The sequence below is a fragment of the Callospermophilus lateralis genome, unplaced genomic scaffold (genome assembly GCF_048772815.1).
Source record: "Callospermophilus lateralis isolate mCalLat2 unplaced genomic scaffold, mCalLat2.hap1 Scaffold_146, whole genome shotgun sequence".
NCBI classification, from domain to species: Eukaryota; Metazoa; Chordata; class Mammalia; order Rodentia; family Sciuridae; genus Callospermophilus; species Callospermophilus lateralis.
Genome location: NW_027512598.1, coordinates 264,322 through 288,119, shown reverse-complemented (window position 1 = coordinate 288,119; position 23,798 = coordinate 264,322).

Here is a 23,798-nt window from a genome sequence, read left to right as displayed (position 1 = left end):
AATGAGGAAGAACTGAAGCTGGCAATCAAAGAGGTTTTGAATGAAGGATCCCTACTTCCGCAAACGCAGAGACCAACAATACAAGGAGAAGCTGAAGCACAGAGGGAACAAGGAGGTGTCCAATATAAAGCAAAAAAATCATATTAGAGGACTCTAAAGTAGCTGGAGAACAAGTTCTAAGGGACACCGAAAATCACATGGAGTCTCTGAGTGAATGCTTGCTGAAGACGAAGGATAGATCTTCTCCAAGCCTGGGAGCCCAAAGGGATGGTGGTCACCTGGAACTGGGAAAGACGAGTGAACCCGAAATTGGTGCTCACTTGGAGGATGAGTCCAAAGGAGCTTTGAGGAACCTGGTTTATGGTGATAAGCTAAAGGCCTCCTTAGAAATCTTGGAAGGAGGAAGAAATCAAAAATGTACTTTCTCATCTGAAGTGGAGAAAACCACGGAAGACCTTACAGAACACCTTAAAAGTCTGCAGACTGAACAGGCATCCTTGCAGTCAGAAAATGCACAGCTGCAAAGTGAGAATGAGACCCTACAGAAGAACTTGAAAGTCATGATGGAACGCTATCAAGAAAATACGATGAAACTGCACAGGAAATTAAGAGTGCAGGAAAACTACCGTGTGGAGCAAGAGGAGAAACTTTCCAAAGTCGAAGAAAAGATGAGCCATACAATAAAAGAGCTGGAGACCTACAGAAAGAGAGCCCAATATCTTGAAGAACAATTGCAGAGTACCATTCATTCCTGTCTGGGGAAGATTATTTCCTCTGAGAAAGAAGCACATGCCAGTGAGTTGGCAGCTCGGATTGCTGAAAGAAACCTCAGCTATTTCAGGAAACAAAATGCACGCAACAGACAAAAATTAACTGAGAAGGAGCTGAGATTTGAACTTGTAGGAAAAGATCCCTATGATGCACTGGATGTTTCCAACTCAGCAATGGGCCATCACCAATAGGTCACCCTTCATCTGAAAGGAGACCTCCTCATTTTGAAAAGAGTGGTCCACTCACACTCTCACCTTTCACTCCAGTGGGAGGAGGAAGAGGGTCAAGGGGCCCTGGAGAATCCTCTGGACCATGCGACTAGCAGTAAAGGAAGAGAATCCAGCTGTCATAAGTTCACTGATTTTCAGAGAGCACCTTCTCAGACTGGGCCCCTCTCTCCTCCAGGGGAACAGGCCAGCAGGCTGATGATCCCTCCGCCAGGCCAACCATATTCTTCTGATGCACGTCTACCTCTACAAAGGCAAGATAGGTTTTACTCAAATTGTGGTAGAGCATCGCGACCAGCAGAACACAGAATTCCTAATATGCCTCCTTTGGACTCTGATGTGCCTGATTCACCTCTCCATGCTGAAAACCAAGCAACTGGCTCTGGCTCTGTGTTGGCACCTTTCCCTCCAGTCAGAGGTGCCTTGTTTCCAGTTGACCCAAGGAGTCAGTTCCTGAGAAGAGGACCTTTTTTTTCCTCCACCTCTCCCAGGAAACTTGTCTGGGAACCTGGAGATTATTTTCCACCTGACCCGCCACCCACTCCATTTCCAATGTGATGTGTCTATGCAGGGAGGGGGTTTTCCTCACAATCTTCCCCCAACAGCTGGAATTCAGCCCTCTACACCCCCATTCTGAAAGTACAAGTGAGTTCCCTGAAGGGTTCCTTCCACCTGCAAATGAGCCTGTTACTCAACATCCAGAACCAAACAAGAAACCTCACGCTGTTGCTCTCTCTTCAAATGTAATTTGACTTATCTCTCATTTTTAGTTTTTAAGTAACTGCTTTTACTTCAGTGATTGACTATACTTTGGCTCCAATTGAAGCTCAATGAAACAATAATTCTTAAGATAGTATTTTGTGAATAAAGATGGTTTACGTAGGAATCTTCTGAGTAAATTATTCCTATTTTATTTTATTCCAGAGAACAGCATTTAATCTGATGAAGCCACTCTTACATAAACAAGAATGGGAGTTCTAGGTACTTGTAATCTAGCTGATGGAAATATCTTTTAAACTCCCAACAAAGAAGTGTATTTAGTATGACTGTAGCAAATGTAAAGTGACTTTAGGCTTAATGAAGAATTGTCACTGATTTACAGACTGGTTGGGCATTTCAGCTAGTTTTTCCATATCGGAATAACTAGAGCATGGGAGGACTAAAGGAGAGAACACAACTAAACATGTCACGGAAACAGGAGATCTCAACTACAAAGAAAAATGAAGACCTCTTGTTTATATTGGTTGCTTAAAACATTACATAGCTCTTGAGATACCATATTTCCTACATTAGATTCAAGTGAGTTATGAACTCCCATTTTCACCCCATATACAGATTGCACAATCACATTGTTTACACATCCACATTTTTACAAAATGCCATATTAGTACCTGTTGTATTCTGCTACCTTTTCTAGCCTCTACTATCCCCCCTCTCCTGCCCTCCCATCTTCTCTCTCTATCCCATCTGCTGTAATTTAACCCTTGGGAATTGGAAACCACACTTTAAACTCACTCTCCTCCCCTTGTTCCCTTCTGTCAAATTACTCATCATCTTCTTCTATTTCTCCTCCTCCTCCTCCTCCTTATACCTTTAATTCATTCATCGTACACTCATGCTTTGGTTCATTCATTCCTTTCACATATGGTGTTGGGGACCAACTCAGGACCTTTGAAAGTGTGAAGCCAGCACTCTAGTGCTGAGCCAAAACCCCAGCACCTGTATTTTGATTTTATGACTGTTTATATGAAATTGAGAATCGCATTCTGCTATGGTTTACTGATATGTGGATTGACCTAGTCCTTGTTTTCTGGGAGACTTTTGGAAAATATACATGAATTATTGGGAGATTGAAATGAAGAAACAAAGAGGAAATTCCCCAATTTCTTATTCTTAGAGTCCATACTCTGACTCTGCCTACCTACTGTAAAAACTTTTAAACCCTTACTCCCCATTTCTATATCATTGCCAACAAGTGAACATTCACTGCCCTACAACAAACCAGAGAACTCACATTGAACAATGTTTCCCCAGTAGAGACCAAGACACAATACTTATTAAAAAAATACCCTAGTTATGAGTTAGCAGGTAAAGCTTTATTTGAGTGTTAAATGTGCTCTAATTATGTGTTTGTGTGTTTGTTGATGTGTGTGGTGTGTGGGTGTGTGTGCTTGTGTGTGAAACAAGCACTGAGGTGTAAAAAAAATGCAGGATTGCAACGGCCTTCTTAAAAATAAGAAGCAACTTTATCACATTTGAAGCCCAGTGAAGAATCTGCCTGATACTTAACCTACAATTAATTGAAATGTGAAAAATTCAGGCCTCGAAAAACAAAGCCAACATACATACTGAATCTAATCAGTCTGTCTCACCTGTTTTCTAATCACTCCTTTCAATAAACCTAAATTGCCAGCATAAAACATCAGTTGTTCTAAACGAGTGGACGGATGTCCCCTGTCATGGGCTGTGTAAAATACATGGACGATCCGGCACTGATTGTTATCTAGAATGACTTCTGCCTGAACTACTATTGGAGAATTGTTGCTGATATACTGCGGTTCTTATACCAGTAAACTGGAATGAAGGTAATTTCAGGCTGCAAAGGAATAAACTGATTTTACTAACTGGTTTTTGGAAAACACTGCCATGAAAAATTATCAATATGTCCATAAAGGCATCTACATGTCTCTTCACAAGGGTTTTACTTAATGGGGGAGGTGGTGAGGTCTGGATATAACTGAACTGTCCATTAGTAGGTAGAACAATATCATGGGAATCAGAGTGCACATTCCGGTTTGACCTCAATCTAGGTAACATGGATTCATCTCTGTGTAATAGGCCTGCTTCTGAAAAACACAATGTCGAGCTCCAAAAGCAGAACGATACTTTCAGAATACCATGTTATGTTTGTAAATACATAGACAGATAGATATACAGAAATCAAAAATCTGAAAACGGTCTGGAAGTGTACATTTCTATAACTTACAATGTCAGTAGTGGGGGATTAATAGCAGATCAAGAAGACTGTATCTGCATGAGAAGTGGTTCAATTTTTGAAGGAGTTTTTTAAATGAAAATGGACAAAAAATTTAAAGGGTTACAGTAAGTGTTGAGGAGTGACTTGGCAAAAGGAGCACAGAGGTGAGAAAGAATTAAGTAGAGTTCAATAGAACCAGGTATAATTTCTGTACACATGACTCCATGAACAGGAGCAAAGGGGACACTTAAAGAAATCATAGGACTAAGGGGAGATCAGGATTAGGAGGGTTTGTACTAGTCTAGAAATGCTGACCTGAAAACCAACTAAAGTTTCAACTCCTTCTTTTGAGGAACATTAGCTATGCCGTGCTTTTCAAAAAGGACTTGTCATAACTGATTGATGCCCATGTTAGCAACTCTTCTGAAATTACATTGAAAGTAGACTAATGTGAGAGTTTCTCTTTAGAGATAATTCAAATTACTTGCATAGGAAGTGGCAGCAGGTCTGGGGATGTTGTAGCTCAGTGGCAGTGACCTTGCCTAGCTTGGGGCTGGCCTGCCATGGACTTTCACCCCAAACACTTGCAAGAAAAGAAAAGGGAGGGAAGGGAGAGAGAAAGTTGGAAGGGAGAAAGGCAAAGTTGAGGGATGGATGGAGGTATAAAAGAAGGAAGAAGAAAAGGAGAAAAACCAGGAAGGGGGGAAGGAAGCAAGGAAGGTAGGAAATAGGGAGAGCACAAGGGCAGAAAAAGGACTGAGTCACTCAAACAAAAGGCAAGGGACACAAAGACCAATATAGGCCATAAAAGCTGTTTGAACAGTTTAGTCAGCTTTAGAATCTGAGTGACATCAAACTGAATGTTATTGTGACTGGATGGAATCTTCCTACTAACCCCGCCTTGGCCTGGCCTAAACCAAATCAAGGGGTGGGTGGCATGGAGAGGAATTCTCTCTGGCTGGAGTGGGAGGGACCTAAACATGTGGCACTTGAGGATGCACTGGGTAGGGAAGGGGACAAGACTCCCCTGATGGGCAGTTGAGACAACAAGGCTCCTGGGAGCCCTTGATCATGGCTCTCACCGCCATACGCACACCACCCACCATACGCTCAGCCCCTGAAGGGGCTCACAGTGGTCTGCTCCGTTGCCTGGTGCAGGTTGGAGTTCTGGACCAAACACCTGAGTGTCCACAGCCTGTGTTGGCCTGCCTGGGCAGGCTGTGGTTGTGGTGGCAAGAGCCAAAGCTGTCTTGGCGTGATGGAGGAGCCAAGGGCTGCCTCTCAGCCATACTAGTGGGTGGTTCTGGAAGAAGCACCCAGGGTTGTGGCAGCATTGTCCGAAGACATGAAGCCAGGCCATCTTCCTTATGGCTTTCCTTGGGAGTTGATGATGTGTACAGCTCTTGGATTTTTTGCTGTTCTCTCACTTGTCTGGAGAGCTTTTCAGTCGGTTAGTAGCAGGCTTTACGTGGGAAGAGAAAAAAGGCTGGCTCTAAATCTTGCTGGACTTATTGAGGCAAAATGTGGACTTCTTGATAAAGTGAGCCTTGTTGAAAAAGAACATAAAGGCTTAGACTCATCTTTAAAGGATTCCAGGTTTGAGAAGGGTTCAAGGGAAGCACAACAGCTGGAGGCAACCTACGAAAAGCTGCATAGGTCCGAATCCAGCCATGGTGTTGAAATGCTCTTTCTAGAAGAAGAGCTCAAAGCACAGAAGGCTAAACATGGTCAACAGGATGAAACGATGGCGCATCTATCAAGAGGGATACAGTCCCTCCAAGGTGAATCTGAATCCCTCAGATCACAAATAGCTGAAGCCAAAACAAACTGGAGACTCTTTCAAGTGAATGAGGAAGAACTGAAGCTGGCAATCAAAGAGGTTTTGAATGAAGGATCCCTACTTCCGCAAACGCAGAGACCAACAATACAAGGAGAAGCTGAAGCACAGAGGGAACAAGGAGGTGTCCAATATAAAGCAAAAAAATCATATTAGAGGACTCTAAAGTAGCTGGAGAACAAGTTCTAAGGGACACCGAAAATCACATGGAGTCTCTGAGTGAATGCTTGCTGAAGACGAAGGATAGATCTTCTCCAAGCCTGGGAGCCCAAAGGGATGGTGGTCACCTGGAACTGGGAAAGACGAGTGAACCCGAAATTGGTGCTCACTTGGAGGATGAGTCCAAAGGAGCTTTGAGGAACCTGGTTTATGGTGATAAGCTAAAGGCCTCCTTAGAAATCTTGGAAGGAGGAAGAAATCAAAAATGTACTTTCTCATCTGAAGTGGAGAAAACCACGGAAGACCTTACAGAACACCTTAAAAGTCTGCAGACTGAACAGGCATCCTTGCAGTCAGAAAATGCACAGCTACAAAGTGAGAATGAGACCCTACAGAAGAACTTGAAAGTCATGATGGAACGCTATCAAGAAAATACGATGAAACTGAACAGGAAATTAAGAGTGGAGGAAAACTACCGTGTGGAGCAAGAGGAGAAACTTTCCAAAGTCGAAGAAAAGATGAGCCATACAATAAAAGAGCTGGAGACCTACAGAAAGAGAGCCCAATATCTTGAAGAACAATTGCAGAGTACCATTCATTCCTGTCTGGGGAAGATTATTTCCTCTGAGAAAGAAGCACATGCCAGTGAGTTGGCAGCTCGGATTGCTGAAAGAAACCTCAGCTATTTCAGGAAACAAAATGCACGCAACAGACAAAAATTAACTGAGAAGGAGCTGAGATTTGAACTTGTAGGAAAAGATCCCTATGATGCACTGGATGTTTCCAACTCAGCAATGGGCAGAAAGCCTTCTCCAAATGGGCCCTCACCAATAGGTCACCCTTCATCTGAAAGGAGACCTCCTCATTTTGAAAAGAGTGGTCCACTCACACTCTCAACTTTCACTCCAGTGGGAGGAGGAAGAGGGTCAAGGGGCCCTGGAGAATCCTCTGGACCATGCGACTAGCAGTAAAGGAAGAGAATCCAGCTGTCATAAGTTCACCGATTTTCAGAGAGCACCTTCTCAGACTGGGCCCCTCTCTCCTCCAGGGGAACAGGCCAGCAGGCTGATGATCCCTCCGCCAGGCCAACCATATTCTTCTGATGCACGTCTTCCTCTACAAAGGCAAGATAGGTTTTACTCAAATTGTGGTAGAGCATCGGGACCAGCAGAACACAGAATTCCTAATATGCCTCCTTTGGACTCTGATGTGCCTGATTCACCTCTCCATGCTGAAAACCAAGCAACTGGCTCTGGCTCTGTATTGGCACCTTTCCCTCCAGTCCGAGGTGCCTTGTTTCCAGTTGACCCAAGGAGTCAGTTCCTGAGAAGAGGACCTTTTTTTTTCCTCCACCTCTCCCAGGAAACTTGTCTGGGAACCTGGAGATTATTTTCCACCTGACCCGCCGCCCACTCCATTTCCAATGTGATGTGTCTATGCAGGGAGGGGGTTTTCCTCACAATCTTCCCCCAACAGCTGGAATTCAGCCCTCTACACCCCCATTCTGAAAGTACAAGTGAGTTCCCTGAAGGGTTCCTTCCACCTGCAAATGAGCCTGTTACTCAACATCCACAACCAAACAAGAAACCTCATGCTGTTGCTCTCTCTTCAAATGTAATTTGATTTATCTCTCATTTTTAGTTTTTAAGTAACTGCTTTTACTTCAGTAATTGACTATACTTTGGCTCCAATTGAAGCTCAATGAAACAATAATTCTTAAGATAGTATTTTGTAAATAAAGATGGTTTACGTAGGAATCTTCTGAGTAAATTATTCCTATTTTATTTTATTCCAGAGAACAGCATTTAATCTGATGAAGCCACTCTTACATAAACAAGAATGGGAGTTCTAGGTACTTGTAATCTAGCTGATGGAAATATCTTTTAAACTCCCAAAAAAGAAGTGCATTTAGTATGACTGTAGCAAATGTAAAGTGACTTTAGGCTTAATGAAGAATTGTCACTGATTTACAGACTGGTTGGGCATTTCAGCCAGTTTTTCCATATCAGAATAACTAGAGCATGGGAGGACTAAAGGAGAGAACACAACTAAACATGTCAGGGAAACAGGAGATCTCAACTACAAAGAAAAATGAAGACCTCTTGTTTATATTGGTTGCTTAAAACATTACATAGCTCTTGAGATACCATATTTCCTACATTAGATTCAAGTGAGTTATGAACTCCCATTTTCACCCCATATAGAGATTGCACAATCACATTGTTTACACATCCACATTTTTACAAAATGCCATATTAGTAACTGTTGTATTCTGCTACCTTTTCTAGCCTCTACTATCCCCCCTCTCCTGCCCTCCCATCTTCTCTCTCTATCCCATCTGCTGTAATTTAACGCTTGGGAATTGGAAACCACACTTTAAACTCACTCTCCTCCCCTTTTTCCCTTCTGTCAAATTACTCATCATCTTCTTCTATTTCTCCTCCTCCTTATACCTTTAATTCATTCATCATACACTCATGCATTGGTTCATTCATTCCTTTCACATATGGTGCTTTCGATCCAACTCAGGACCTTTGAACGTGTGAAGCCAGCACTCTAGTGCTGAGCCAAAATCCCAGCACCTGTCTTTTTGATTTTATGACTGTTTATATGAAATTCAGAATCGCATTCTGCTATGGTTCACTGATATGTGGATTGACCTAGTCCTTGTTTTCTGGGAGACTTTTGGAAAATATACATGCATTATTAGGCAATAGAAATGAAGAAACAAAGAGGAAATTCCCCAATTTCTTATTCTTAGAGTCCATATTCTGACTCTGCCTACCTACTGAAAAAACTTTTAAACACTTACTCCCCATTTCTATATCATTGCCAACAAGTGAACATTCACTGCCCTACAACAAACCAGAGAACTCACATTGAACAATGTTTCCCCAGTAGAGACCAAGACACAATACTTATTAAAAAAATACCCTAGTTATGAGTTAGTAGGTAAAGCTTTATTTGAGTGTTAAATGTGCTCTAATTATGTGTTTCTGTGTTTGTTGATGTGTGTGGTGTGTGGGTGTGTGTGCTTGTGTGTAAAACAAGCACTGAGGTGTAAAATAAATGCAGGATTGCAACGGCCTTCTTAAAAATAAGAAGCAACTTTATCACATTTGAAGCCCAGTGAAGAATCTGCCAAATACTTAACCTACAATTAATTGAAATGTGAAAAATTCAGGCCTCGAAAAACAAAGCCAACGTACATACTGAATCTAATCAGTCTGTCTCACCTGTTTTCTAATCACTCCTTTCAATAAACCTAAATTGCCAGCATAAAACATCAGTTGTTCTAAACGAGTGGACGGATGTCCCCTGTCATGGGCTGTGTAAAATACATGGACGATCCGGCACTCATTGTTATTTAGAATGACTTCTGCCTGAACTACTATTAGAGAATTGTTGCTGATATACTGCGGTTCTTATACCAGTAAACTGGAATGAAGGTAATTTGAGGCTACAAAGGAATAAATTGATTTTACTAAGTAGTTTTTGGAAAACACTGCCATGAAAAATTATCAATATGTTCATGAAGGCATGTACATGTCTCTTCACAAGGGTTTTACTTAATGGGGGAGGTGGTGAGGTCTGGATATAACTGAACTGTCCATTAGTAGGTAGAACAACATCATGGGAATCAGAGTGCACATTCCGGTTTGAACTCAATCTAGGTACCATGGATTCATCTCTGTGTAATAGGCCTGCTTCTGAAAAACACAATGTCGAGCTCCAAAAGCAGAACGATACTTTCAGAATACCATGTTATGTTTGTAAATACATAGACAGATAGATATACAGAAATCAAAAATCTGAAAACGGTCTGGAAGTGTACATTTCTATAACTTACAATGTCAGTAGTGGGGGATTAATAGCAGATCAAGAAGACTGTATCTGCATGAGAAATGGTACAATTTTTGAAAGAGTTTTTTAAATGAAAATGGACAAAAAATTTAAAGGGTTACAGTAAGTTTTGAGGAGTTACTTGGCAAAAGAAGCACAGAGGTGAGAAAGAATTAAGTAGAGTTCAATAGAACCAGGTATAATTTCTGTACACATGACTCCATGAACAGGAGCAACGGGAACACTTAAAGAAATCATAGGACTAAAGAGAGATCAGGAGGGTTTGTACTAGTCTAGAAATGCTGACCTGAAAACCAACTAAAGTTTTCAACTCCTTCTTTTGAGGAACATTAGCTGTGCCGTGCTTTTCAAAAATGACTTGTCATAACTGATTGATGCCCATGTTAGCAACTCTTCTGAAATTACGTTGAAAGTAGACTAATGTGAGAGTTTCTCTTTAGAGATAATTCAAATTACTTGCATAGGAAGTGGCAGCAAGTCTGGGGATGTTGTAGCTCAGTGGCAGTGACCTTGCCTAGCTTGGGGCTGGCCTGCCATGGACTTTCACCCCAAACACTTGCAAGAAAAGAAAAGGGAGGGAAGGGAGAGAGAAAGTTGGAAGGAAGGAAGCCAAAGTTGGATGGATGCAGGAACGTAGAAAAGAAGGAAGAAGAAAAGGAGAAAAACCAGGAAGAGAGGAAGGATGCAAGGAAGTTAGGAAATACGGAGAGCACATGGGCAGGGAAAGGACTGAGTCACTCAAACAAAAGGCAAGGGACACAAAGACCAATATAGGCCATAAAAGCTGTTTGAACAGTTTAGTCTGCTTTAGAATTTGAGTGACATCAAACTGAATGTTATTATGACTGGATGGAATCTTCCTACTAACCCCGCCTTGGACTGGCCTAAACCAAATGAAGGGGTGGGTGGCATGGAGAGGAATTCTCTCTGGCTGGAGTGGGAGGGACCTAAACCTGTGGCACTTGAGGATGCACTGGGTAGGGAAAGGGACAAGACTCCCCTGATGGCAATTGAGCACAACAAGGCTCCTGGGAGCCCTTGATAATGGCTCCCACCGCCATACGCACACCACCCACCATACGCTCAGCCCCTGAAAGGGCTCAGAGTGGTCTGCTCCGTTGCCTGGTGCAGGTTGGAGTTCCTGACCAAACACCTGAGTGTCCACAGCCTGTGTTGGCCTGCCTGGGCAGGCTGTGGTTGTTGTGGCAAGAGCCAAAGCTGTCTTGGCGTGATGGAGGAGCCAAGGGCTGCCTCTCAGCCATACTAGTGGGTGGTTCTGGAAGAAGCACCCAGGGTTGTGGCAGCATTGTCTGAAGACATGAAGCCAGGCCATCTTCCTTATAGCTTTCCTTGGGAGTTAGTGATGTGTACAGCTCTCGAATTTTTTGGTGTTCTCTCACTTTTCTGGAGAGCTTTTCAGTCGGTTAGTAGCAGGCTTTACGTGGGAAGAGAAAAAAGGCTGGCTCTAAATCTTGCTGGACTTATTGAGGCAAAATGTGGACTTCTTGAAAAAGTGAGCCTTGTTGAAAAAGGACATGAAGGCTTAGCCTCATCTTTAAAGGATTACAGGTTTGAGAAGGGTTCAAGGGAAGCACAACAGCTGGAAGCAACCTACGAAAAGCTGCATAGGTCCGAATCCAGCCATGGCATTGAAATGCTCTTTCTAGAAGAAGAGCTCAAAGCACAGAAGGCTAAACATGGTCAACAGGATGAAACGATGGCACATCTATCAAGAAGGATACAGTCCCTCCAAGGTGAATCTGAATGCCTCAGATCACAAATAGCTGAAGCTAAAACAAACTGGAGACTCTTTCAAGTGAATGAGGAAGAACTGAAGCTGGCAATCAAAGAGGTTTTGAATGAAGGATCCCTACTTCCGCAAACGCAGAGACCAACAATACAAGGAGAAGCTGAAGCACAGAGGGAGCCAGGAGGTGTCCAATATAAAGCAAAAATCATATTAGAGGACTCTAAAGTAGCTGGAGAACAAGTTCTAAGGGACACCGAAAATCACATGAAGTCTCTGAGTGAATGCTTGCTGAAGATGAAGGATAGATCTTCTCCAAGCCTGGGAGCCCAAAGGGTTGGTGGTCACCTGGAACTGGGAAAGACGAGTGAACCCGAAATTGATGCTCACTTGGAGGATGAGTAAAAGGAGCTTTGAGGAACCTGGTTTATGGTGATAAGCTAAAGGCCTTTTTAGAAATATTGGAAGGAAAAAGAAATCAAAAATGTACTTTCTCATCTGAAGTGGAGAAAACCAAGGATGACCTTACAGAACACCGTAACAGTCTGCAGACTGAACAGGCATCCTTGCAGTCAGAAAATGCACAGCTGCAAAGTGAGAATGAGACCCTACAGAAGAACATGAAAGTCATGATGGAACGCTATCAAGAAAATATGATGAAACTGCACAGGAAATTAAGAGTGGAGGAAAACTACCGTGTGGAGCAAGAGGAGAAACTTTCCAAAGTCGAAGAAAAGATGAGCCATACAAAAAAGAGCTGGAGACCTACAGAAAGAGAGCCCAATATCTTGAAGAACAATTGCAGAGTACCATTCATTCCTGTCTGGGGAAGATTATTTCCTCTGAGAAAGAAGCACATGCTAGTGAGTTGGCAGCTCGGATTGCTGAAAGAAACCTCAGATATTTCAGGAAACAAAATGCACGCAACAGACAAAAATTAACTGAGAACGAGCTGAGATTTGAACTTCTAGGAAAAGATCCCTATGATGCACTGGATGTTTCCAACTCAGCAATGGGCAGAAACCCTTCTCCAAATGGGCCCTCACCAATAGGTCACCCTTCATCTGAAAGGAGACCTCCTCATTTTGAAAAGAGTGGTCCACTCACACTCTCACCTTTCACTCCAATGGGAGGAGGAAGAGGGTCAAGGGGCCCTGGAGAATCCTCTGGACCATGCGACTAGCAGTAAAGGAAGAGAATCCAACTGTTTTAAGTTCACCGATTTTCAGAGAGCACCTTCTCAGACTGGGCCCCTCTCTCCTCCAGGGGAACACGCCAGCAGGCTGATGATCCCTCCGCCAGGCCAAACATATTCTCCTGATGCACGTCTTTTTCTACAAAGGCAAGATGGTTTTTACTCAAATTGTGGTAGAGCATCGGGACCAGCAGAACACAGAATTCCTAATATGCCTCCTTTGGACTCTGATGTGCCTGATTCACCTCTCCATGCTGAAAACCAAGCAACTGGCTCTGGCTCTTTGTTGGCACCTTTCCCTCCAGTCAGAGGTGCCTTGTTTCCAGTTGACCCAAGGAGTCAGTTCCTGAGAAGAGGACCTTTTTTTTCCTCCACCTCTCCCAGGAAACTTGTCTGGGAACCTGGAGATTATTTTCCACCTGACCCGCCACCCCCTCCATTTCCAATGTGATGTGTCTATGCAGGGAGGGGGTTTTCCTCAAAATCTTCCCCCAACAGCTGGAATTCAGCCCTCTACACCCCCATTCTGAAAGTACAAGTGAGTTCCCTGAAGGGTTCCTTCCACCTGCAAATGAGCCTGTTACTCAACATCCAGAAACAAACAAGAAACCTCATGCTGTTGCTCTCTCTTCAAATGTAATTTGACTTATCTCTCATTTTTAGTTTTTAAGTAACTGCTTTTACTTTAGTAATTGACTATACTTTGGCTCCAATTGAAGGTCAATGAAACAATAATTCTTAAGATAGTATTTTGTAAATAAAGATGGTTTACGTAGGAATCTTCTGAGTAAATTATTCCTATTTTATTTTATTCCAGAGAACAGCATTTAATCTGATGAAGCCACTCTTACATAAACAAGAATGGGAGTTCTAGGTACTTGTAATCTAGCTGATGGAAATATCTTTTAAACTCCCAACAAAGAAGTGTATTTAGTATGACTGTAGCAAATGTAAAGTGACTTTAGGCTTAATGAAGGATTGTCACTGATTTACAGACTGGTTGGGCATTTCAGCTAGTTTTTCCATATCAGAATAACTAGAGCATGGGAGGACTAAAGGAGAGAACACAACTAAACATGTCACGGAAACAGGAGATCTCAACTACAAAGAAAAATGAAGACCTCTTGTTTATATTGGTTGCTTAACACATTACATAGCTCTTGAGATACCATATTTCCTACATTAGATTCAAGTGAGTTATGAACTGCCATTTTCACCCCATATAGAGATTGCACAATCACATTGTTTACACATCCACATTTTTACAAAATGCCATATTAGTAACTGTTGTATTCTGCTACCTTTTCTAGCCTCTACTATCCCCCCTCTCCTGCCCTCCCATGTTCTCTCTCTATCCCATCTGCTGTAATTTAACGCTTGGGAATTGGAATCCACACTTAAACTCACTCTCCTCCCCTTTTTCCCTTCTGTCAAATTACTCATCATCTTCTTCTATTTCTCCTCCTCCTCCTCCTCCTTATACCTTTAATTCATTCTTCATACACTCATGCATTGGTTCATTCATTCCTTTCACATATGGTGTTGGGGATCCAACTCAGGACCTTTGAAAGTGTGAAGCCAGCACTCTAGTGCTGAGCCAAAACCCCAGCACCTGTCTTTTTGATTTTATGACTGTTTATATGAAATTCAGAATCGCATTCTGCTATGCTTTACTGATATGTGGATTGACCTAGTCCTTATTTTCTGGGAGACTTTTGGAAAATATACATGCATTATTAGGCAATAGAAATGAAGAAACAAAGAGGAAATTCCCCAATTTCTTATTCTTAGAGTCCATACTCTGACTCTGCCTACCTACTGCAAAAACTTTTAAACCCTTACTCCCCATTTCTATATCATTGCCAACAAGTGAACATTCACTGCCCTACAACAAACCAGAGAACTCACATTGAACAATGTTTCCCCAGTAGAAACCAAGACACAATACTTATTAAAATTACCCTAGTTATGAGTTAGCAGGTAAAGCTTTATTTGAGTGTTAAATGTGCTCTAATTATGTGTTTGTGTGTTTGTTGATGTGTGTGGTGTGTGGGTGTGTGTGCTTGTGTGTGAAACAAGCACTGAGGTGTAAAATAAATGCAGGATTGCAACGGCCTTCTTAAAAATAAGAAGCAACTTTATCACATTTGAAGCCCAGTGAAGAATCTGCCTGATACTTAACCTACAATTAATTGAAATGTGAAAAACTCAGGTCTCGAAAAACAAAGCCAACATACATACTGAATTTAATCAGTCTGTCTCACCTGTTTTCTAATCACTCCTTTCAATAAACCTAAATTGCCAGCATAAAACATCAGTTGTTCTAAACGAGTGGACGGATGTCCCCTGTCATGGGCTGTGTAAAATACATGGACGATCCGTCACTGATTGTTATCTAGAATGACTTCTGCCTGAACTACTATTGGAGAATTGTTGCTGATACACTGCGGTTCTTATACCAGTAAACTGGAATGAAGGTAATTTCAGGCTGCAAAGGAATAAATTGATTTTACTAACGGGTTTTTGGAAAACACTGCCATGAAAAATTATCAATATGTTCATAAAGGCATCTACATGTCTCTTCACAAGGGTGTTACTTAATGGCAGAGGTGGTGAGGTCTGGATATAACTGAACTGTCCATTAGTAGGTAGAACAATATCATGGGAATCAGAGTGCACATTCCGGTTTGACCTCAATCTAGGTAACATGGATTCATCTCTGTGAAATAGGCCTGCTTCTGAAAAACACCATGTAGAGCTCCAAAAGCAGAACGATACTTTCAGAATACCATGTTATGTTTGTAAAAACATAGACAGATAGATATACAGAAATCAAAGATATGAAAACGGTCTGGAAGTGTACATTTCTATAACTTACAATGTCAGTATTGGGGGATTAATAGCAGATCAAGAAGACTGTATCTGCATGAGAAATGGTTCAATTTTTGAAGGAGTTTTTTAAATGAAAATGGACAAAAAATTTAAAGGGTTACAGTAAGTGTTGAGGAGTGACTTGGCAAAAGGTGCACAGAGGTGAGAAAGAATTAAGTAGAGTTCAATAGAACAAGGTACAATTTCTGTACACATGACTCCATGAACAGGAGCAAAGGGGACACTTAAAGAAATCATAGGACTAAGGAGAGATCAGGATTAGGAGGGTTTGTACTAGTCTAGAAATGCTGACCTGAAAACCAACTAAAGTTTCAACTCCTTCTTTTGAGGAACATTAGCTGTGCCGTGCTTTTCAAAAATGACTTGTCATAACTGATTGATGCCCACGTTAGCAACTCTTCTGAAATTACGTGAAAGTAGACTAATGTGAGAGTTTCTCTTTAGAGATAATTCAAATTACTTGCATAGGAAGTGGCAGCAGGTCTGGGGATGTTGTAGCTCAGTGGCAGTGACCTTGCCTAGCTTGGGGCTGGCCTGCCATGGACTTTCACCCCAAACACTTGCAAGAAAAAAAAAGGGAGGGAAGGGAGAGAGAAAGTTGGAAGGGAGGAAGGCAAAGTGGGAGGGATGGATGGAGGTATAAAAGAAGGAAGAAGAAAAGGAGAAAAACCAGGAAGGGGGGAAATAAGCAAGGAAGGTAGGAAATAGGGAGAGCACAAGGGCAGAAAAAGGACTGAGTCACTCAAACAAAAGGCAAGGGACACAAAGACCAATATAGGCCATAAAAGCTGTTTGAACAGTTTAGTCATCGTTAGAACCTGAGTGACATCAAACTGAGTGTTATTGTGACTGGATGGAATCTTCCTACTAACCCCGCCTTGGCCTGGCCTAAACCAAATCAAGGGGTGGGTGGCATGGAGAGGAATTCTCTCTGGCTGGAGTGGGAGGGACCTAATCATGTGGCACTTGAGGATGCACTGGGTAGGGAAGGGGACAAGACTCCCCTGATGGGCAGTTGAAACAACAAGGCTCCTGGGAGCCCTTGATCATGGCTCTCACCGCCATACGCACACCACCCACCATACGCTCAGCCCCTGAAGGGGCTCACAGTGGTCTGCTCCGTTGCCTGGTGCAGGTTGGAGTTCCGGACCAAACACCTGAGTGTCCACAGCCTGTGTTGGCCTGCCTGGGCAGGCTGTGGTTGTGGTGGCAAGAGCCAAAGCTGTCTTGGCGTGATGGAGGAGCCAAGGGCTGCCTCTCAGCCATACTAGTGGGTGGTTCTGGAAGAAGCACCCAGGGTTGTGGCAGCATTGTCCGAAGACATGAAGCCAGGCCATCTTCCTTATGGCTTTCCTTGGGAGTTGATGATGTGTACAGCTCTTGGATTTTTTGCTGTTCTCTCACTTGTCTGGAGAGCTTTTCAGTCGGTTAGTAGCAGGCTTTACGTGGGAAGAGAAAAAAGGCTGGCTCTAAATCTTGCTGGACTTATTGAGGCAAAATGTGGACTTCTTGATAAAGTGAGCCTTGTTGAAAAAGAACATAAAGGCTTAGACTCATCTTTAAAGGATTCCAGGTTTGAGAAGGGTTCAAGGGAAGCACAACAGCTGGAGGCTACCTACGAAAAGCTGCATAGGTCCGAATCCAGCCATGGTGTTGAAATGCTCTTTCTAGAAGAAGAGCTCAAAGCACAGAAGGCTAAACATGGTCAACAGGATGAAACGATGGCGCATCTATCAAGAGGGATACAGTCCCTCCAAGGTGAATCTGAATCCCTCAGATCACAAATAGCTGAAGCCAAAACAAACTGGAGACTCTTTCAAGTGAATGAGGAAGAACTGAAGCTGGCAATCAAAGAGGTTTTGAATGAAGGATCCCTACTTCCGCAAACGCAGAGACCAACAATACAAGGAGAAGCTGAAGCACAGAGGGAACAAGGAGGTGTCCAATATAAAGCAAAAATCATATTAGAGGACTCTAAAGTAGCTGGAGAACAAGTTCTAAGGCACACCGAAAATCACATGGAGTCTCTGAGTGAATGCTTGCTGAAGATCAAGGATAGATCTACTCCAAGCCTGGGATCCCAAAGGGATGGTGGTCACCTGGAACTGGGAAAGACGAGTGAACCCGATATTGGTGCTCACTTGGAGGATGAGTCCAAAAAAGCTTTGAGGAACCTGGTTTATGGTGATAAGCTAAAGGCCTCCTTAGAAATCTTGGAAGGAGGAAGAAATCAAAAATGTACTTTCTCATCTGAAGTGGAGAAAACCACGGAAGACCTTACAGAACACCTTAAAAGTCTGCAGACTGAACAGGCATCCTTGCAGTCAGAAAATGCACAGCTACAAAGTGAGAATGAGACCCTACAGAAGAACTTGAAAGTCATGATGGAACGCTATCAAGAAAATACGATGAAACTGAACAGGAAATTAAGAGTGGAGGAAAACTACCGTGTGGAGCAAGAGGAGAAACTTTCCAAAGTCGAAGAAAAGATGAGCCATACAATAAAAGAGCTGGAGACCTACAGAAAGAGAGCCCAATATCTTGAAGAACAATTGCAGAGTACCATTCATTCCTGTCTGGGGAAGATTATTTCCTCTGAGAAAGAAGCACATGCCAGTGAGTTGGCAGCTCGGATTGCTGAAAGAAACCTCAGCTATTTCAGGAAACAAAATGCACGCAACAGACAAAAATTAACTGAGAAGGAGCTGAGATTTGAACTTGTAGGAAAAGATCCCTATGATGCACTGGATGTTTCCAACTCAGCAATGGGCAGAAAGCCTTCTCCAAATGGGCCCTCACCAATAGGTCACCCTTCATCTGAAAGGAGACCTCCTCATTTTGAAAAGAGTGGTCCACTCACACTCTCAACTTTCACTCCAGTGGGAGGAGGAAGAGGGTCAAGGGGCCCTGGAGAATCCTCTGGACCATGCGACTAGCAGTAAAGGAAGAGAATCCTGCTGTCATAAGTTCACCGATTTTCAGAGAGCACCTTCTCAGACTGGGCCCCTCTCTCCTCCAGGGGAACAGGCCAGCAGGCTGATGATCCCTCCGCCAGGCCAACCATATTCTTCTGATGCACGTCTTCCTCTACAAAGGCAAGATAGGTTTTACTCAAATTGTGGTAGAGCATCGGGACCAGCAGAACACAGAATTCCTAATATGCCTCCTTTGGACTCTGATGTGCCTGATTCACCTCTCCATGCTGAAAACCAAGCAACTGGCTCTGGCTCTGTGTTGGCACCTTTCCCTCCAGTCAGAGGTGCCTTGTTTCCAGTTGACCCAAGGAGTCAGTTCCTGAGAAGAGGACCTTTTTTTTTCCTCCACCTCTCCCAGGAAACTTGTCTGGGAACCTGGAGATTATTTTCCACCTGACCCGCCGCCCACTCCATTTCCAATGTGATGTGTCTATGCAGGGAGGGGGTTTTCCTCACAATCTTCCCCCAACAGCTGGAATTCAGCCCTCTACACCCCGATTCTGAAAGTACAAGTGAGTTCCCTGAAGGGTTCCTTCCACCTGCAAATGAGCCTGTTACTCAACATCCACAACCAAACAAGAAACCTCATGCTGTTGCTCTCTCTTCAAATGTAATTTGACTTATCTCTCATTTTTAGTTTTTAAGTAACTGCTTTTACTTCAGTAATTGACTATACTTTGGCTCCAATTGAAGCTCAATGAAACAATAATTCTTAAGATAGTATTTTGTAAATAAAGATGGTTTACGTAGGAATCTTCTGAGTAAATTATTCCTATTTTATTTTATTCCAGAGAACAGCATTTAATCTGATGAAGCCACTCTTACATAAACAAGAATGGGAGTTCTAGGTACTTGTAATCTAGCTGATGGAAATATCTTTTAAACTCCCAAAAAAGAAGTGCATTTAGTATGACTGTAGCAAATGTAAAGTGACTTTAGGCTTAATGAAGAATTGTCACTGATTTACACACTGGTTGGGCATTTCAGCCAGTTTTTCCATATCAGAATAACTAGAGCATGGGAGGACTAAAGGAGAGAACACAACTAAACATGTCAGGGAAACAGGAGATCTCAACTACAAAGAAAAATGAAGACCTCTTGTTTATATTGGTTGCTTAAAACATTACATAGCTCTTGAGATACCATATTTCCTACATTAGATTCAAGTGAGTTATGAACTCCCATTTTCACCCCATATACAGATTGCACAATCACATTGTTTACACATCCACATTTTTACAAAATGCCATATTAGTAACTGTTGTATTCTGCTACCTTTTCTAGCCTCTACTATCCCCCCTCTCCTGCCCTCCCATCTTCTCTCTCTATCCCATCTGCTGTAATTTAACGCTTGGGAATTGGAAACCACACTTTAAACTCACTCTCCTCCCCTTTTTCCCTTCTGTCAAATTACTCATCATCTTCTTCTATTTCTCCTCCTCCTTATACCTTTAATTCATTCATCATACACTCATGCATTGGTTCATTCATTCCTTTCACATATGGTGCTTTCGATCCAACTCAGGACCTTTGAAAGTGTGAAGCCAGCACTCTAGTGCTGAGCCAAAACCCCAGCACCTGTCTTTTTGATTTTATGACTGTTTGTATGAAATTCAGAATCGCATTCTGCTATGGTTTACTGATATGTGGATTGACCTAGTCCTTGTTTTCTGGGAGACTTTTGGAAAATATACATGAATTATTAGGAGATTGAAATGAAGAAACAAAGAGGAAATTCCCCAATTTCTTATTCTTAGAGTCCATACTCTGACTCTGCCTACCTACTGTAAAAACTTTTAAACCCTTACTCCCCATTTCTATATCATTGCCAACAAGTGAACATTCACTGCCCTACAACAAACCAGAGAACTCACATTGAACAATGTTTCCCCAGTAGAGACCAAGACACAATACTTATCAAAAAAAATACCCTAGTTATGAGTTAGTATGTAAAGCTTTATTTGAGTGTTAAATGTGCTCTAATTATGTGTTTGTGTGTTTGTTGATGTGTGTGGTGTGTGGGTGTGTGTGCTTGTGTGTGAAACAAGCACTGAGGTGTAAAATAAATGCAGGATTGCAACGGCCTTCTTAAAAATAAGAAGCAACTTTATCACATTTGAAGCCCAGTGAAGAATCTGCCTGATACTTAACCTACAATTAATTGAAATGTGAAAAATTCAGGCCTCGACAAACAAAGCCAACATACATACTGAATCTAATCAGTCTGTCTCACCTGTTTTCTAATCACTCCTTTCAATAAACCTAAATTGCCAGCATAGAACATCAGTTGTTCTAAACGAGTGGACGGATGTCCCCTGTCATGGGCTGTGTAAAACACATGGACGATCCGGCACTGATTGTTATCTAGAATGACTTCTGCCTGAACTACTATTGGAGAATTGTTGCTGATATACTGCGGTTCTTATACCAGTAAACTGGAATGAAGGTATTTCAGGCTGCAAAGGAATAAATTGATTTTACTAACTGGTTTTTGGAAAACACTGCCATGAAAAATTATCAATATGTTCATAAAGGCATCTACATGTCTCTTCACAAGGGTTTTACTTAATGGGGGAGGTGGTGAGGTCTGGATATAACTGAACTGTCCATTAGTAGGTAGAACAATATCATGGGAATCAGAGTGCACATTCCGGTTTGACCTCAATCTAGGTAACATGGATTCATCTCTGTGTAATAGGCCTGCTTCTGAAAAACACAATGTAGAGCTCCAAAAGCAGAACGATACTATCAGAATACCATGTTATGTTTGTAAATAGACAGACAGATAGATATACAGAAATCAAAAATCTGAAAACGGTCTGGAAGTGTACATTTCTATAACTTACAATGTCAGTAGTGGGGGATTAATAGCAGATCAAGAAGACTGTGTCTGCATGAGAAATGGTTCAATTTTTGAAGGAGTTTTTTAAATGAAAATGGACAAAAAATTTAAAGGGTTACAGTAAGTGTTGAGGAGTGACTTGGCAAAAGGAGCACAGAGGTGAGAAAGAATTAAGTAGAGTTCAATAGAACCAGGTATAATTTCTGTACACATGACTCCATGAACAGGAGCAAAGGGGACACTTAAAGAAATCATAGGACTAAGGAGAGATCAGGATTAGGAGGGTTTGTACTAGTCTAGAAATGCTGACCTGAAAACCAACTAAAGTTTCAACTCCTTCTTTTGAGGAACATTAGCTGTGCCGTGCTTTTCAAAAAGGACTTGTCATAACTGATTGATGCCCATGTTAGCAACTCTTCTGAAATTACGTTGAAAGTAGACTAATGTGAGAGTTTCTCTTTAGAGAGAATTCAAATTACTTGCATAGGAAGTGGCAGCAGGTCTGGGGATGTTGTAGCTCAGTGGCAGTGACCTGGCCTAGCTTGGGGCTGGCCTGCCATGGACTTTCACCCCAAACACTTGCAAGAAAAGAAAAGGGAGGGAAGGGAGAGAGAAAGTTGGAAGGGAGGAAGGCAAAGTTGGAGGGATGGATGGAGGTACAAAAGGAGGAAGAAGAAAAGGAGAAAAACCAGGAAGGGGGGAAGGAAGCAAGGAAGGTAGGAAATAGGGAGAGCACAAGGGCAGAAAAAGGACTGAGTCACTCAAACAAAAGGCAAGGGACACAAAGACCAATATAGGCCATAAAAGCTGTTTGAACGGTTTAGTCAGCTTTAGAATTTGAGTGACATCACACTGAATGTTATTATGACTGGATGGAATCTTCCTACTAACCCCGCCTTGGCCTGGCCTAAACCAAATCAAGGGGTGGGTGGCATGGAGAGGAATTCTCTCTGGCTGGAGTGGGAGGGACCTAAACACGTGGCACTTGAGGATGCACTGGGTAGGGAAGGGGACAAGACTCCCCTGATGGGCAGTTGAGACAACAAGGCTCCTGGGAGCCCCTGATCATGGCTCCCACCGCCATACGCACACCACCCACCATACGCTCAGCCCCTGAAGGGGCTCACAGTGGTCTGCTCCGTTGCCTGGTGCAGGTTGGAGTTCCTGACCAAACACCTGAGTGTCCACAGCCTGTGTTGGCCTGCCTGGGCAGGCTGTGGTTGTGGTGGCAAGAGCCAAAGCTGTCTTGGCGTGATGGAGGAGCCAAGGGCTGCCTCTCAGCCATACTAGTGGTTGGTTCTGGAAGAAGCACCCAGGGTTGTGGCAGCATTGTCCGAAGACATGAAGCCAGGCCACCTTCCTTCTGGCTTTCCTTGGGAGTTGATGATGTGTACAGCTCTTGGATTTTTTGCTGTTCTCTCACTTTTCTGGAGAGCTTTTCAGTCGGTTAGTAGCAGGCTTCACGTGGGAAGAGAAAAAAGGCTGGCTCTAAATCTTGCTGGACTTATTGAGGCAAAATGTGGACTTCTTGATAAAGTGAGCCTTGTTGAAAAAGAACATAAAGGCTTAGACTCATCTTTAAAGGATTGCAGGTTTGAGAAGGGTTCAAGGGAAGCACAACAGCTGGAGGCAACCTACGAAAAGCTGCATAGGTCCGAATCCAGCCATGGCGTTGAAATGCTCTTTCTAGAAGAAGAGCTCAAAGCACAGAAGACTAAACATGGTCAACAGGATGAAACGATGGCGCATCTATCAAGAGGGATACAGTCCCTCCAAGGTGAATCTGAATCCCTCAGATCACAAATAGCTGAAGCCAAAACAAACTGGAGACTCTTTCAAGTGAATGAGGAAGAACTGAAGCTGGCAATCAAAGAGGTTTTGAATGAAGGATCCCTACTTCCGCAAACGCAGAGACCAACAATACAAGGAGAAGCTGAAGCACAGAGGGAACAAGGAGGTGTCCAATATAAAGCAAAAATCATATTAGAGGACTCTAAAGTAGCTGGAGAACAAGTTCTAAGGGACACCGAAAATCACATGGAGTCTCTGAGTGAATGCTTGCTGAAGACGAAGGATAGATCTTCTCCAAGCCTGGGAGCCCAAAGGGATGGTGGTCACCTGGAACTGGGAAAGACGAGTGAACCCGAAATTGGTGCTCACTTGGAGGATGAGTCCAAAGGAGCTTTGAGGAACCTGGTTTATGGTGATAAGCTAAAGGCCTCCTTAGAAATCTTGGAAGGAGGAAGAAATCAAAAATGTACTTTCTCATCTGAAGTGGAGAAAACCACGGAAGACCTTACAGAACACCTTAA